Genomic DNA, 12,500 nt, shown 5'->3' on the forward strand with positions numbered 1-12,500 from the left:
GCCGGCTGGAGCCCTCCGATGTGAAGCCCGGAATGCTGCTCGACGGTGGGAAGACATCTGCCAGTTCGCCCCTTACCCATCTCTGGTTCGACGATGAGCTTCCCTACTAACCCGAGCATGGTCATCGCTCGCACCTTCCAAAACCTCCAGGGGCGCAGGCACTTTTCGTTTACTTACCATAAGGCGGATCTCCTCAAGCCTTAAGCAACTAGCGCAGGCTCTCGGCAGCACTTTGAAAATTTTTCAGCCGAAATCTCGAACGTCTGGTAATCCCAAGGGGGGACTTTGAAATTTTTTCTGCACTCATGGTCATCCGACAGAGGGACTTTGAAAATTTTCCTGCACTCATGGTCATCCTACGAGGACACTTTGAAAATAAACACGACACTCTGGTCATCCTGTGGAGAGAGGACAAGAGGGTGGATCACGGTGGGACTGCCGTGACCCTAAGCTACTATTGAGGCATCAACCTGGGATGAGCTGGGGTCTGACATCCCCCTGTTGCCATGGAGGTCTAAAGGATGACCATTAGTTGTGGTTCTCGCCCCGGGACTTGGGTCAGAGTACAGCCGAAGTGGAGCACTTGTGTCGGACTAGGGAGGCTGTGCCGTGCCCCCTGGAGGTCTAAAGGATGACCAGTAGTTGTGGTTCTCGCCCCGGGACTTGGGTCAGAGTATAGCCCAAGTGGAGCACTTGTGTCGGCCTAGGGAGGCTGTGCCGGGCCCCCTGGAGGTCTAAAGGATGACCATGAGGTCAAAAGGATGACCAGTAGTTGTGGTTCTCGCCCCGGGACTTGGGTCAGAGTATAGCCCAAGTGGAGCACTTGTGTCGGACTAGGGAGGCTGTGCCGTGCCCCCTGGAGGTCTAAAGGATGACCAGTAGTTGTGGTTCTCGCCCCGGGACTTGGGTCAGAGTATAGCCCAAGTGGAGCACTTGTGTCGGACTAGGGAGGCTGTGCCGTGCCCCCTGGAGGTCTAAAGGATGACCAGTAGTTGTGGTTCTCGCCCCGGGACTTGGGTCATAGTATAGCCCAAGTGGAGCACTTGGGTCGGACTAGGGAGGCTGTGTCGTGCCCCCTGGAGGTCTAAAGGATGACCAGTAGTTGTGGTTCTCGCCCCGGGACTTGGGTCAGAGAATAGCCCAAGTGGGACACTTGTGTCGGACTAGGGAGGCTCTGCCGTGCCCCCTGGAGGTCTAAAGGATGACCAGTAGTTGTGGTTCTCGCCCCGGGACTTGGGTCATAGTATAGCCCAAGTGGAGCACTTGGGTCGGACTAGGGAGGCTGTGTCGTGCCCCCTGGAGGTCTAAAGGATGACCAGTAGTTGTGGTTCTCGCCCCGGGACTTGGGTCAGAGAATAGCCCAAGTGGGACACTTGTGTCGGACTAGGGAGGCTCTGCCGTGCCCCCTGGAGGTCTAAAGGATGACCAGTAGTTGTGGTTCTCGCCCCGGGACTTGGGTCAGAGTATAGCCCAAGTGGAGCACTTGTGTCGGACTAGGGAGGCTGTGCCGTGCCCCCTGGAGGTCTAAAGGATGACCATTAGTTGTGGTTCTCGCCCCGGGACTTGGGTCAGAGTACAGCCCAAGTGGAGCACTTGCGTCGGACTAGGGAGGCTGTGCCGGGCCCCCTGGAGGTCTAAAGGATGACCAGTAGTTGTGGTTCTCGCCCCGGGCCGTGGGTCTGAGTATGGCCCAAGTGGGACACTTGTGTCGGACTAGGGAGGCTCTGCCGTGCCCCCTTGAGGTCTAAAGGATGACCAGTAGTTGTGGTTCTCGCCCCGGGACTTGGGTCATAGTATAGCCCAAGTGGGACACTTGTGTCGGACTAGGGAGGCTCTGCCGTGCCCCCTTGAGGTCTAAAGGATGACCATGAGGTCAAAAGGATGACCAGTAGTTGTGGTTCTCGCCCCGGGACTTGGGTCAGAGTATGGCCCAAGTGGTGCACTTGTGTCGGTCTAGGGAGGCTGTGCCGGTCCCCCTGGAGGTCTAAAGGATGACCAGTAGTTGTGGTTCTCGCCCCGGGACTTGGGTCAGAGTATAGCCCAAGTGGAGCACTTGTGTCGGACTAGGGAGGCTGTGCCGGGCCCCCTGGAGGTCTAAAGGATGACCAGTAGTTGTGGTTCTCACCCCGGGTCGTGGGTCCGAGTCTGGCCCGAGTAGAGCACTTTGGTCGGCTACCGGGGGGTGTGCCGTGCCCCCTGGAGGTCTAAAGGATGACCAGTAGTTGTGGTTCTCGCCCCGGGACTTGGGTCAGAGTATAGCCCAAGTGGAGCACTTGTGTCGGCCTAGGGAGGCTGTGCCGGGCCCCCTGGAGATCTAAAGGATGACCATGAGGTCAAAAGGATGACCAGTAGTTGTGGTTCTCGCCCCGGGACTTGGGTCAGAGTATAGCCCAAGTGGAGCACTTGTGTCGGCCTAGGGAGGCTGTGCCGGGCCCCCTGGAGGTCTAAAGGATGACCAGTAGTTGTGGTTCTCGCACCGGGACTTGGGTCAGAGTACAGCCCAAGTGGAGCACTTGTGTCGGTCTAGGGAGGCTGTGCCGGGCCCCCTGGAGGTCTAAAGGATGACCATGAGGTCAAAAGGATGACCAGTAGTTGTGGTTCTCGCCCCGGGACTTGGGTCAGAGTATAGCCCAAGTGGAGCACTTGTGTCGGACTAGGGAGGCTGTGCCGTGCCCCCTGGAGGTCTAAAGGATGACCAGTAGTTGTGGTTCTCGCCCCGGGACTTGGGTCAGAGTATAGCCCAAGTGGAGCACTTGTGTCGGCCTAGGGAGGCTGTGCCGGGCCCCCTGGAGGTCTAAAGGATGACCATGAGGTCAAAAGGATGACCAGTAGTTGTGGTTCTCGCCCCGGGACTTGGGTCAGAGTATAGCCCAAGTGGAGCACTTGTGTCGGACTAGGGAGGCTGTGCCGTGCCCCCTGGAGGTCTAAAGGATGACCAGTAGTTGTGGTTCTCGCCCCGGGACTTGGGTCAGAGTATAGCCCAAGTGGAGCACTTGTGTCGGACTAGGGAGGCTGTGCCGTGCCCCCTGGAGGTCTAAAGGATGACCAGTAGTTGTGGTTCTCGCCCCGGGACTTGGGTCATAGTATAGCCCAAGTGGAGCACTTGGGTCGGACTAGGGAGGCTGTGTCGTGCCCCCTGGAGGTCTAAAGGATGACCAGTAGTTGTGGTTCTCGCCCCGGGACTTGGGTCAGAGAATAGCCCAAGTGGGACACTTGTGTCGGACTAGGGAGGCTCTGCCGTGCCCCCTGGAGGTCTAAAGGATGACCAGTAGTTGTGGTTCTCGCCCCGGGACTTGGGTCAGAGTATAGCCCAAGTGGAGCACTTGTGTCGGACTAGGGAGGCTGTGCCGTGCCCCCTGGAGGTCTAAAGGATGACCATTAGTTGTGGTTCTCGCCCCGGGACTTGGGTCAGAGTACAGCCCAAGTGGAGCACTTGCGTCGGACTAGGGAGGCTGTGCCGGGCCCCCTGGAGGTCTAAAGGATGACCAGTAGTTGTGGTTCTCGCCCCGGGCCGTGGGTCTGAGTATGGCCCAAGTGGGACACTTGTGTCGGACTAGGGAGGCTCTGCCGTGACCCCTTGAGGTCTAAAGGATGACCAGTAGTTGTGGTTCTCGCCCCGGGACTTGGGTCATAGTATAGCCCAAGTGGGACACTTGTGTCGGACTAGGGAGGCTCTGCCGTGCCCCCTTGAGGTCTAAAGGATGACCATGAGGTCAAAAGGATGACCAGTAGTTGTGGTTCTCGCCCCGGGACTTGGGTCAGAGTATGGCCCAAGTGGTGCACTTGTGTCGGTCTAGGGAGGCTGTGCCGGTCCCCCTGGAGGTCTAAAGGATGACCAGTAGTTGTGGTTCTCGCCCCGGGACTTGGGTCAGAGTATAGCCCAAGTGGAGCACTTGTGTCGGACTAGGGAGGCTGTGCCGGGCCCCCTGGAGGTCTAAAGGATGACCAGTAGTTGTGGTTCTCACCCCGGGTCGTGGGTCCGAGTCTGGCCCGAGTAGAGCACTTTGGTCGGCTACCGGGGGGTGTGCCGTGCCCCCTGGAGGTCTAAAGGATGACCAGTAGTTGTGGTTCTCGCCCCGGGACTTGGGTCAGAGTATAGCCCAAGTGGAGCACTTGTGTCGGCCTAGGGAGGCTGTGCCGGGCCCCCTGGAGATCTAAAGGATGACCATGAGGTCAAAAGGATGACCAGTAGTTGTGGTTCTCGCCCCGGGACTTGGGTCAGAGTATAGCCCAAGTGGAGCACTTGTGTCGGCCTAGGGAGGCTGTGCCGGGCCCCCTGGAGGTCTAAAGGATGACCAGTAGTTGTGGTTCTCGCACCGGGACTTGGGTCAGAGTACAGCCCAAGTGGAGCACTTGTGTCGGTCTAGGGAGGCTGTGCCGGGCCCCCTGGAGGTCTAAAGGATGACCATGAGGTCAAAAGGATGACCAGTAGTTGTGGTTCTCGCCCCGGGACTTGGGTCAGAGTATAGCCCAAGTGGAGCACTTGTGTCGGACTAGGGAGGCTGTGCCGTGCCCCCTGGAGGTCTAAAGGATGACCAGTAGTTGTGGTTCTCGCCCCGGGACTTGGGTCAGAGTATAGCCCAAGTGGAGCACTTGTGTCGGCCTAGGGAGGCTGTGCCGGGCCCCCTGGAGGTCTAAAGGATGACCATGAGGTCAAAAGGATGACCAGTAGTTGTGGTTCTCGCCCCGGGACTTGGGTCAGAGTATAGCCCAAGTGGAGCACTTGTGTCGGACTAGGGAGGCTGTGCCGTGCCCCCTGGAGGTCTAAAGGATGACCAGTAGTTGTGGTTCTCGCCCCGGGACTTGGGTCAGAGTATAGCCCAAGTGGAGCACTTGTGTCGGACTAGGGAGGCTGTGCCGTGCCCCCTGGAGGTCTAAAGGATGACCAGTAGTTGTGGTTCTCGCCCCGGGACTTGGGTCATAGTATAGCCCAAGTGGAGCACTTGGGTCGGACTAGGGAGGCTGTGTCGTGCCCCCTGGAGGTCTAAAGGATGACCAGTAGTTGTGGTTCTCGCCCCGGGACTTGGGTCAGAGAATAGCCCAAGTGGGACACTTGTGTCGGACTAGGGAGGCTCTGCCGTGCCCCCTGGAGGTCTAAAGGATGACCAGTAGTTGTGGTTCTCGCCCCGGGACTTGGGTCAGAGTATAGCCCAAGTGGAGCACTTGTGTCGGACTAGGGAGGCTGTGCCGTGCCCCCTGGAGGTCTAAAGGATGACCATTAGTTGTGGTTCTCGCCCCGGGACTTGGGTCAGAGTACAGCCCAAGTGGAGCACTTGCGTCGGACTAGGGAGGCTGTGCCGGGCCCCCTGGAGGTCTAAAGGATGACCAGTAGTTGTGGTTCTCGCCCCGGGCCGTGGGTCTGAGTATGGCCCAAGTGGGACACTTGTGTCGGACTAGGGAGGCTCTGCCGTGCCCCCTTGAGGTCTAAAGGATGACCAGTAGTTGTGGTTCTCGCCCCGGGACTTGGGTCATAGTATAGCCCAAGTGGGACACTTGTGTCGGACTAGGGAGGCTCTGCCGTGCCCCCTTGAGGTCTAAAGGATGACCATGAGGTCAAAAGGATGACCAGTAGTTGTGGTTCTCGCCCCGGGACTTGGGTCAGAGTATGGCCCAAGTGGTGCACTTGTGTCGGTCTAGGGAGGCTGTGCCGGTCCCCCTGGAGGTCTAAAGGATGACCAGTAGTTGTGGTTCTCGCCCCGGGACTTGGGTCAGAGTATAGCCCAAGTGGAGCACTTGTGTCGGACTAGGGAGGCTGTGCCGGGCCCCCTGGAGGTCTAAAGGATGACCAGTAGTTGTGGTTCTCACCCCGGGTCGTGGGTCCGAGTCTGGCCCGAGTAGAGCACTTTGGTCGGCTACCGGGGGGTGTGCCGTGCCCCCTGGAGGTCTAAAGGATGACCAGTAGTTGTGGTTCTCGCCCCGGGACTTGGGTCAGAGTATAGCCCAAGTGGAGCACTTGTGTCGGCCTAGGGAGGCTGTGCCGGGCCCCCTGGAGATCTAAAGGATGACCATGAGGTCAAAAGGATGACCAGTAGTTGTGGTTCTCGCCCCGGGACTTGGGTCAGAGTATAGCCCAAGTGGAGCACTTGTGTCGGCCTAGGGAGGCTGTGCCGGGCCCCCTGGAGGTCTAAAGGATGACCAGTAGTTGTGGTTCTCGCACCGGGACTTGGGTCAGAGTACAGCCCAAGTGGAGCACTTGTGTCGGTCTAGGGAGGCTGTGCCGGGCCCCCTGGAGGTCTAAAGGATGACCAGTAGTTGTGGTTCTCGCCCCGGGCCGTGGGTCTGAGTATGGCCCAAGTGGGGCACTTGCGTCGGACTGGGGAGGCTCTGCCGCGCCCCCTGGAGGTCAAAAGGATGACCAGTAGTTGTGGTTCTCACCCCGGGTCGTGGGTCCGAGTCTGGCCCGAGTAGAGCACTTTGGTCGGCTACCGGGGGGTGTGCCGTGCCCCCTGGAGCCATGGGAGTGAGCTCCAGCAGACTGGTATTTTTCGGAGAACCAGGCCCACACTCCTCAGACTTTGTGCCCAGGGACAGGCCACCAAAATCGGCCGCGGCTCGTGCACTTTGCCCCTGCGTTTCTCCCAGAACCAGAGCCGGAAAAATCCCAAAATTGATGCCCAGAGATAGTCGACTCTGCCTGGAATAGATTGCCACCCAAACCCGCCAACTCACGCTGGTTTTCCGATGGCCTCACCTACTAACCCGAGCATGGTCATCGCTCGCACCTTCCAAAACCTCCAGGGGCGCAGGCACTTTTCATTTACTGGCCATAAGGCCGACCGCCTTAAGCGTTAAGCGATAAGCGAAAGGCTTAGTTTGGACTTAGTTTTTGGAGCGACGAGGTCGCCGTTTTGTCAATTCTGAACCGATTTTCACGCGGTTTTCGACTGCCTGCGCCTGGGGAGCCGCCCAGAAGCCCCAGGCAGTGTTCTGGGTGGACTTCCGGACCGGTCCGGACCCGGTACCGGCCGGGGGAACCGCACCACGCCTCTCGGGCGTTTCTACACCGATTTTCGCGGGGTTTTCGACTGCATAGACGGGGCCACCTGCTGCAGGGCCCGAGGGAGGGCCTTACTGAGCTGGGTCCGACGCAGGGCCCGGTTCCTGGAGCCCGCTGGGGGGGGGGGGGGGTTCTCTAAGGCTCACGGCGGGCTGCTGAGGGGCCGGATCGGATGCAGACAGGCGCTCCTCTGCCCAGGTCTTTGCTCCCCTGCCCCACTAGGAATGGAAGACACACTGCCAACAGCTTCTGGAGGGTGATGGGCCCTGCTGCAGACCAGGTCCGACCCAGGTTTCAGCTATCCCACCCCGCAGGGACTTAAAGACACACTGCCATCAGCTTCTGGAGGCTGCTGAGCTCTACTATAGAGCAGGTCCGACCCAGGTTTCAGCTCCTGCAGCCCACTAGGACTTAAACACACACTGCCATCAGCGTCTGGATGGTGATGGGCCCTGCTGCAGACCAGGTCCGACCCAGGTTTCAGCTATCCCACCCCGCAGGGACTTAAAGACACACTGCCATCAGCTTCTGGAGGCTGCTGAGCTCTACTATAGAGCAGGTCCGACCCAGGTTTCAGCTCCTGCAGCCCACTAGGACTTAAACACACACTGCCATCAGCGTCTGGATGGTGATGGGCCCTGCTGCAGACCAGGTCCGACCCAGGTATCAGCTCCTGCACCCCGCAGGGAATTGAAGACACACTGCCATCAGCTTCTGGAGGCTGCTGAGCTCTGCTATAGACCAGGTCCGACCCAGGTTTCAGCTCCTGCACCCCGCAGGGAACTAAACACACACTGCCATCTGCAACTGGAGGCTGCTGAGCCCTGCTGCAGACCAGGTCCGACCCAGGTTATGGCTCTCCCACCCCCCTGGGACTTAAACACACACAGCCATCAGCTTCTGGATGGTGATGGGCCCTGCTGCAGACCAGGTCCGACCCAGGTTTCAGCTCCTCAACCCCGCAGGGACTTAAACCCACACCGCCATCAGCTTCTGGAGGGTGATGGGCCCTGCTGCGGGCCAGGTCCGACCCAGGTTTCAGCTCTCCCACCCCGCAGGGACTTAAACACACACAGCCATCAGCTTCTGGGGGCTGCTGAGCCCTGCTGCAGACCAGGTCCGACCCAGGTTTCAGCTCTCCCACCCCGCAGGGTCTTTAACACACACACTGCCATCAGCTGCTGGAGGCTGCTGAGCTCCGCTATAGACCAGGTCCGACCCAGGTTTCTGCTCCTGCACCCCGCAGGGAATGAAAGACACACTGCCATCAGCTTCTGGAGGCTGCTGAGCCCTGCTGCAGACCAGGTCCGACCCAGGTATCGGCTCTCCAACCAGGCAGAGACTTAAACACACACACACACACACACTGCCATCAGCTTCTGGGGGCTGCTGAGCTCTGCTGTAGACCGGGTCCGACCCAGGTTTCTGCTCCTCCACCCCGCAGGGACTTAAACACACACTGCCACCAGCTTCTGGAGGGTGATGGGCCCTGCTTTAGACCAGGTCTGACCCGGGATATAGCTCTCCCACCCCGCAGGGACTTAAACACTCACTGCCATCAGCTGCTGGAGGCTGCCGAGCTCTGCTGCAGACCAGGTCCCACCCAGGTTTCTGCTCCTGCACCCCGCAGGGACTTAAACACACACTGCCACCAGCTTCTGGAGGGTGATGGGCCCTGCTGTGGACCAGGTCCGACCCGGATATCAGCTCTCCCACCAGGCAGGGACTTAAACACACACTGCAATCAGCTGCTGGAGGCTGCTGAGCTCTACTATAGACCAGGTCCGACCCAGGTTTCAGCTCTCCCACCAGGCAGTGACTTAAAGACACACTGCCATCAGCTGCTGGAGGCTGCTGAGCTCTTCTATAGACCAGGTCCGACCCAGGTTTCAGCTCTCACACCAGGCAGGGACTTAAACACACACTGCCATCAGCTGCTGGAGGCTGCTGAGCTCTGCTATAGACCAGGTCCGACCCAGGTTTCAGCTCTCCCACCAGGCAGGGACTTAAAGACACACTGCCATCAGCTGCTGGAGGCTGCCGAGCCCTGCTGCAGACCATGTCCGACCCAGGTTTCAGCTCTCCCACCAGGCAGGGACTTAGAGGCACGCTGCCATCAGCTTCTGGAGGCTGCTGAGCTCTGCCATAGACCAGGTCCGACCGAGGTTTCAGCTCTCCCACCCCGCAGGGACTTAAACACACACTGCCATCAGCTGCTGGAGGCTGCTGAGCTCTGCTATAGACCAGGTCCGACCCGGGATATAGCTCTCCCACCCCGCAGGGACTTAAACACACACTGCCATCAGCTGCTGGAGGCTGCTGAGCTCTTCTATAGACCAGGTCCGACCCAGGTTTCAGCTCTCCCACCCCGCAGGGACTTGAACACACACTGCCATCAGCTTCTGGAGGCTGCTGAGCTCTGCTATAGACCAGGTCCGACCCAGGTTTCTGCTCCTCCACCCCGCAGGGAATTAAAGACACACTGCCATCAGCTTCTGGATGGTGATGGGCCCTGCTGCAGACCAAGTCCGACCCGGGTTACAGCTCTCCCACCAGGCAGGGAATTAAACACACACTGCCATCAGCTGCTGGAGGCTGCTGAGCTCCGCTATAGACCAGGTCCGACCCGGGTTCCTGCTCCTGCACCCCGCAGGGACCAAAACACACACACTGCCATCAGCTTCTGGAGGCTGCTGAGCTCTTCTATAGACCAGGTCCGACCCAGGTTTCAGCTCTCCCACCAGGCAGGGACTTAAACACACACTGCCATCACCTTCTGCTGGCTGCTGAGCTCTGCTGCAGACCAGGTCCGACCCAGGTTTCAGCTCCTGCACCCCGCAGGGAACTAAACACACACTGCCGTCACCTTCTGCTGGCTGCTGAGCCCTGCTGCAGACCAGGTCCGACCCAGGTTTCAGCTCCTGCACCCCGCAGTGGATTAAAGACACACTGCCATCAGGTTCTGGAGGCTGCTGAGCTCTGCTGCAGACCAGGTCCGACCCAGGTTATGGCTCTCCCACCCCGCAGGGACTTAAACACACACCGCCGTCAGCTTCTGGATGGTGATGGGCCCTGCTGCAGACCAGGTCCGACCCACGTTTCAGCTCTCCCACCCCGCAGGGGATGAAACACACACTGCCATCAGCTTCTGGAGGCTGCTGAGCTCTGCTAAAGACCAGGTCCGACCCAGCTTTCAGCTCTCCCACCAGGCAGGGAGTTAAAGACACACTGTCATCGGCTTCTGGAGGGTGCTGAGCCCTGCTGCACACCAAGTCTGACCCAGGTTTCAGCTCATCCACCCCGCAGGGACCTAAACACACACTGCCATCAGCTTCTGAGTGGTAATGGGCCCTGCTGCAGACCAGGTCCGACCCAGGTTTCAGCTCCTCCACCCCGCCATCACCAGCTGGAGGCTGGCTGCTGCTCCTGCACCCTGCCATCAGCTGCTGGAGGCTTCTGTTCCTCCACCCCGCCATCAGCAGCTGGAGGCTGGCTGCTGGAGGCTGGCTGCTGCTCCTCCACCCCGCCATCACCAGCTGGAGGCTGGTTGCAGCTCCTGCACCCCGCCATCAGCTGCTGGAGGCTGCCTGCAGCCCCTGCACCCCGCCATCAGCTGCTGGAGGCTGGCTGCAGCTCCTGCACACCGCCATCAGCTGCTGGAGGCTGCCTGCAGCTCCTGCACCCCGCCATCAGCTGCTGGAGGCTGGCTGCTGCTCCTGCACCCCGCCAGCAGCTGCTGGAGGCTGGCTGCTGCTCCTCCACCCAACCATCAGCTGCTGGACGCTGGCTGCTGCTCCTGCACCCCGCCATCAGCTGCTGGAGGCTGGCTGCTGCTCCTCCACCACCCAACCATCAGCTGCTGGACGCTGGCTGCAGCTCCTCCACCCCGCCATCAGCTGCTGGTGGCTGGCTGCAGCTCCTTCACCCCGCCATCAGCTGCTGGTGGCTGGCTGCAGCTCCTTCACCCCGCCATCACCAGCTGGAGGCTGGCTGCTGCTCCTGCACCCCGCCATCAGCTGCTGGAGGCTGCCTGCAGCTCCTGCGCCCCGCCATCAGCTGCTGGAGGCTGGCTGCTGCTCCTGCACCCTGCCATCAGCTGTTCGAGGCTGGCTGCAGCTCCTCCACCCCACCATCACCAGCTGGAGGCTGGTTGCAGCTCCTGCACCCCGTCATCAGCAGCTGGAGGCTGCCTGCTGCTCCTGCACCCCGCCATCAGCTGCTGGAGGCTGCCTGCAGCTCCTGCACCCCGCCATCATTTGCTGGAGGCTGGCTGCAGCTCCTGCAACCCGCCATCAGCTGCTGGAGGCTGGCTGCTGCTCCTCCACCCCACCATGACCTGCTGGAGGCTGGCTGCAGCTCCTTCACACCGCCATCAGCTGATGGATGCTGGCTGAACGCTGGAGGCTGGCTGCTGCTCCCACACACCGCCATCAGCTCCTGGAGGCTGGCTGGCTGCTGGAGGCTGTCTGCTGCTGCTCCTCCACCCCGCCATCACCAGCTGGAGGCTGGCTGCTGGAGGCTGGCTGCAGCTCCTGCACCCCACCATCAGCTGCTGGAGGCTGGCTTCTGCTCCTCCACCCCGCCATCAGCTGCTGGGGGCTGGCTGCTGGAGGCTGGCTGCAGCTCCTCCACCCCGCCATCACCAGCTGGAGGCTGGTTGCAGCTCCTGCACCCCGCCATCAGCTGCTGGAGGCTGCCTGCTGCTCCTGCACCCCGCCATCAGCTGCTGGAGGCTGCCTGCACCTCCTGCACCCCGCCATCAGCTGCTGGAGGCTGGCTTCTGCTCCTCCACCCCGCCATCAGCTGATGGAGGCTGCCTGCTTCTCCACCCCGCCATCACTAGCTGGAGGCTGGCTGCTGGAGGCTGGCTGCAGCTCCTCCACCCCGCCATCAGCTGCTGGAGGCTGCCTGCAGCTCCTGCACCCCGCCATCACCAGCTGGAGGCTGGCTTCTGCTCCTCCACCCCGCCATCAGCTGATGGAGGCTGCCTGCTTCTCCACCCCGCCATCACTAGCTGGAGGCTGGCTGCTGGAGGCTGGCTGCAGCTCCTCCACCCCGCCATCAGCTGCTGGAGGCTGGCTGCTGCTCCTGCACCCCGCCATCAGCTGCTGGAGGCTGGCTGCTGCTCCTCCACCCAACCATCAGCTGCTGGACGCTGGCTGCAGCTCCTCCACCCCACCATCAGCTGCTGGACGCTGGCTGCAGCTCCTCCACCCCGCCATCAGCTGCTGGAGGCTGCCTGCAGCTCCTGCACCCCGCCATCAGCTGCTGGAGGCTGCCTGCAGCTCCTGCACCCCGCCATCACCAGCTGGAGGCTGGCTTCTGCTCCTCCACCCCGCCATCAGCTGATGGAGGCTGCCTGCTTCTCCACCCCGCCATCACTAGCTGGAGGCTGGCTGCTGGAGGCTGGCTGCTGCTCCTCCACCCAACCATCAGCTGCTGGACGCTGGCTGCAGCTCCTCCACCCCACCATCAGCTGCTGGACGCTGGCTGCAGCTCCTGC

This window comes from Nothobranchius furzeri, unplaced genomic scaffold (genome assembly GCF_043380555.1).
Source record: "Nothobranchius furzeri strain GRZ-AD unplaced genomic scaffold, NfurGRZ-RIMD1 Scf188, whole genome shotgun sequence".
In the NCBI taxonomy this organism is placed as follows: domain Eukaryota; kingdom Metazoa; phylum Chordata; class Actinopteri; order Cyprinodontiformes; family Nothobranchiidae; genus Nothobranchius; species Nothobranchius furzeri.